The 4,866-nt window shown below is 51.2% G+C and overlaps 1 non-coding gene across 1 annotated transcript; it reads left to right on the forward strand.

The window, feature by feature from the left end:
• Positions 1–3,142: 3,142 nt before the first annotated feature.
• On the forward strand, positions 3,143–3,333 carry LOC135273275 (U2 spliceosomal RNA). The gene has a single exon (XR_010341068.1). It is a non-coding gene; the product is annotated as a U2 spliceosomal RNA (small nuclear RNA).
• The last annotated feature ends 1,533 nt before the right edge of the window (positions 3,334–4,866 follow it).

The raw sequence follows: 4,866 nt of genomic DNA on the forward strand, positions 1-4,866 counted from the left end.
CACAGTTGTCGGGGAGGGGGTCCTCTGCCTCCCCGTAGGTTCTTGAGGCCACCGAAAACCAGCTGCATCCCCCCCCCCCGACCACATCCTTTCAGCATGCGCCACCCTTGGGGAAAGCCCCCTGTGAACTGTCAGGATGGTTGTTCTCATTTCCCCCGAAATTTGGAGGCCACTCTGAGGTCTAGTACAGCTCAGAGGTCTAGGGTAGCCAACTCCCCCTGATTGCCTGGGACTTTGCCAGTTTTAGTTCTGAAAGTCCCATATTCCAGGAAACCCCTCATCCCCTAGCAAACTGGGATGACTGGTTACCCCACTGGGAGCTCAGACCTCCTCCTTCACTAGTGAGTTTTGAGGTCACAGGGACCATCCTAAGTTGTGAGACGGAGGGCCTCCGGGCTCCTGCAAGAGTCTGCACTCTCCTACCTGCATCCTGTGCCCGAGGAGTGCAACATAAAATAGAAAGTGAAAAACACCATCTTGGCTATTGTAAATAATGATTTTATGAAAAAAAAAAAAAAAGAAAGAAAGAAAGAAAAAGAGAAAAACACTGTGACAAGTGGAGAGAGAGGGAAGAAGAAAGAAAAAAGCTTCATATTTTACTGCATTTTTTCCCTTTCAACAGTGATGGTATCTCACTACGTTGCTCAGGCTGGTCTCAACCTCCCGGGCTGAGCTGATGCTCCCGCCTCAGCCTGCCTGAGTAGCTAGAACCACAGGTACACACCACCATGCCTGGCTAATTTTTAACTTATTGTTATTGTTACTACTATTATTTTTGTATAGTATCCCTATATTGTTCAGGCTGGTCTTGAATTGCTGGGCTCAGGTGATCTTCCCACCTTGCCCTCCCAAAGTGTTGGGATTGCAGGCATGAGCCGCCATCCCCAGCCTCCTCTATACGTCTTTTTGGTCCACTTTTTTTTTTTTTTTTTTAACAATATTTATTATTATTTTTTTAAACTTATTTGTAGAGACACGGGCATGCTATATTGCCTAAGCTGGTCTCAAACTCTTGGACTCAAGCACTCCGCCCACCTTGGCCTCCAAAAGTGCTGGAATTACAGGCATGAAACACCGTGCCTGGCCCTTATATACTTTCATAGTTCCATTTTTTTCACTTTGAAATCTTGGACCCGCTTGGCATTTATCTTGATGTACTGTGAATGAGCCATGATTGTAACACCGCACTCCAACCTGGACAACAGAGGGAAACCTTATCTCAAAAGAAAGATGGATAGATAGATAGATAGATAGATACATACATACATACATACATACATACATACATACATACATACATGGGCCAGGCACAGTGGCTCACGTGGGAGGCTGAGATGGGTGTCTGCCATATTGTACTTTGCAGGATAATAGAATGGAGATGACAATGACAGGGTGGAGACTGGGATAAAGTGAAATGAGGGAAACCCTTGCTGAGATGGAAAAAAAAAAAAAAAAAAAAAGGTAAGGGAGCACCAAAAGATTCAGCACTCCAGATAAATGTCTTGATTATCTAATAATTGCGATAAGATATATTGCATTGAACTATTATTTACTTTGATTACTGAAGGGTTCAGGAGAAACACCTTCTGAAATTCAGCCCTGGAGGACTGGCCTCACCCTAATCCTGGCTGTGGCTAATAATAATGCCCACCTCTTAAGGCTGTTGAGTGAATTAGAGCCCCTCAGCCCGAGGCTGGCATTGGGATGGGCACAGTTTATATTTTTTGACCTGGTTGTTTGTTCAACAGGCATCCTGCAGGGGGAGCATGACTAGCTGAGTGTCACTCTCGGATCTATGATACCTTCTTGCTCTTCTGAAATCAAATAAAAGAGACATAAACTCCCAACTCCACTGTCGTGTTAGGAAGGAGGACGGGAAAGGTAAATGCAGAAGCTACAGACGGCAGTCTGTGTCTCAGAGAGACTTACCCAGCTTTGCTGGGGGCCTTGACGCCCGTCTTCCCCCGGAGCACCCGGCGGACACTCCAGTCCTCTGGTGCCCGGCCGCCCCGAGCCCGATCTTTCCCCTTCACGCCTGCCAGGGCCAATAGCCTCCGTCATTTCTTCGCTCCACAAAAGTTTATTGAGCGTCTTCAAATCTCCAGGCACCAGACTAGCGCGGGGAAACCGGGATAAGTGTTGATGAGGGTCTCAGCCCTCAGTGATGGGATTTCAGAAGGGGAGATAAAGGACTGCCCAGAAGGGTGGTGAGTGGAGTAGTTGATGGGAATAACGGGGTACGATGAACTACGTAGGAGGGCTGCCAGTCACATATGGAGGCGGGGAGTGCGGAGGGCCCTTAATGAAGGGAGGCTTCCCGGACGGGTGACACCCAAGCGGAGTCCTGACAACCTGCGTCAGGAATAGCCAGGCGAGGAGGAGGAGGAGGAGGAGGAGGAGGAGGAGGAGGAGGAGGTGAGAGGAAATTCGCGTCCCAAGAAAAGAGGCAGCTTTCCCTACACGGCACAGGACACGGTCCGTGCATAGATGCCACGGGAGGCGCAGGCGCTGGGGAGAATCCTTGCCGGGCCCTCGCCGTCCACGCGCCGCCTCCCTACAACCGGTATCTGATGGTCAGCCTCCTGCCTGGCAGAGGGGAATGAGCCCCTCGTCCAGCAGGTACGAGGCTGGTCTCCCCACCCGATGGTGACGAACTAAAGACCCAGCGCCGCCTGGTCTCCTCTTACGATGATGCCTTGCGACCTCGTCTTTGTCCAGGAAAACGTGGCCCGCTCTCCGCCGACAGGTCTTTTCCACAGACCCATCTCGCCTTCGCGCCCCCGGTCTCTTTCGGTTCTGTCTTTTGGCTGGATTGACACAAACAAGGGAGTCGCCCCCAGCGGAGCCCCGGCCCCTGACGCGGAGGCGGCCGGGGGCGGAGTCAAACGAGGTGATCACGCCTCCTGGGGGACAGGGCGGGGCATGCAAATTCGAAAGGAAAGCCCGGAAACGCGGGAATAGCGAGGGTATAAGATTTCTCTTTTAAAACGTGGAGAATAAAAAATGAGCCCGAGTGTGTAATGGCGTGAACAGCGATGTGGATGAGACAAAGAGAATGAGGCAAGGAGCGAGGCTGGGGCTCTCACCGCGACTGCAATGTGGATGATGGTGGGACGGTGACGGCGGGGACGGAGGCGACAGCATCGCTTCTCGGCCTTTTGGCTAAGATCAAGTGTAGTATCTGTTCTTATCAGTTTAATATCTGATACGTCCTCTATCCGAGGACAATATATTAAATGGATTTTTGGAGCAGGGAGATGGAATAGGAGCTTGCTCCGTCCACTCCACGCATCGACCTGGTATTGCAGTACTTCCAGGAACGGTGCACCCCCCTCGGGGGACATAACGCGTTTGCAAGATCAGAATAAACGTAGTGTCTTGAGGAACTGGTGACTCTGGTTCTTCCCGTCGCTTCGCTGATGATAGAGGTCTGTGACTGGTAGGAAGCATACTGCCATACGGACAGGGCCTTTGGGCTTTTCAACTTCAGTGCTTATTACAGTGGGTTTGGAAAGTTACGAACTGGCCTAAGGAAATGGTGTGCCAGTGGTGTTGCCCTGGCTGGGCTCAAGCCCAAAGTCTTTTTTTTTCTTTCTTCTTTTTGAGATGGATTTCTGCTCTTCTCGCCCAGGCTGGAGTGCAAAGATGCGATCTAGGCTCGCTGCAACCTCTGCTTCCCAGCTTCAAGCGATTATCCTGCCTCAGCCCCCCTCGTAGCTGGGATTACAGTCACGCCCGGCTGGCTAACTTGTGTATTCTTTGTAGAGGTATCGGGTTTCACCATGTCGGCCAGGCTGGTCTCGAACTCCCGACCTCAGGAGATCCACCCGCCTGGGCCTCCTAAAGTGCTGGGATTACAGGCGTCAGCCTGGACCCCCTCCCAAACTTCAGCCCCTGGAGTAGTTGGCACTTTAAGGCAGGCACCAACGTACCAGCTACAAACTTTCTTTTTGGCCCAGGAAAAACCGAGGCACCGCCAGTTTATTTATCGAGGAACACACAGGAGCAGAACTCGAGTTCAAACATTGTGCGCACATGTGCAATGACGGCCTTGACACCTATCTTCCCCCAGAGCACCTGGCAGACACCCTTGCCCTTTGGTGTCCTCCCACCCCAAGCCCGATCTTCCCCCTTCACCCCTGGCCCATAACTGCGTCCTCTCTGATTGACTCTGTTGTGCTCATCACGGCCTATCCGTCATTTCTTCCCTCCACAGAGGTTTACCGAGTGCCTTCAACTCGCCAGGCACCAGACTAGTGTGGGGAAAAGGGGATAAGTGTTGATGAGGGTCCCAGCCCTCAGTGATGGGATTTCAGAGCCGGAGATAAAGGATTGCCCAGGAGGGTAGTAAGTGGAGTAGTTGATAGAAATAACGGAGTGCGGCTGGGCGTGGTGGCTCACGCCGGTAATCCAAGCACTTTGGAGGCCAAGGTGGGCGGATCACCTGAGGTCGGGAGTTCAAGACCAGCCTGACCAAGATGGTGAATCTTTCTCCCGTCTTTAAGAAAGAAAGAAAGGAAGAAAAAGAAAGGAGTGCCATAAAATACACAGGAGGGCTGCTAGTCACATACGGGGCATGAAGTAGCACTTCATGCTACCGATGCGTCTTCAGGCTCTATTCCAGGTATGTATGTCCTTTTAAGGATCAGCCACCAGCAGCTGCCTTGCAACCATGATGACAAATCTCTCCCGACTCTTTTGGGTCTCATCCTTGTGTCTATAAATTGCATCCCAACATGATAAGTGGAATTGTTCCCTTTGCTGACCCAATCTGTCACCCCTTCCAAACTCCAGGAATCTTGTCTGTCCTCAGCAAAACTCCCCCCTGCTTCTTTCTCTAAAGGCTGTCTTCAGGCCAGACGCAGT

This window comes from Aotus nancymaae, unplaced genomic scaffold, assembly GCF_030222135.1.
Source record: "Aotus nancymaae isolate 86718 unplaced genomic scaffold, 86718_ANA_hifiasm-v0.15.2.pri h1tg000705c, whole genome shotgun sequence".
Classification (NCBI taxonomy): Eukaryota; Metazoa; Chordata; class Mammalia; order Primates; family Aotidae; genus Aotus; species Aotus nancymaae.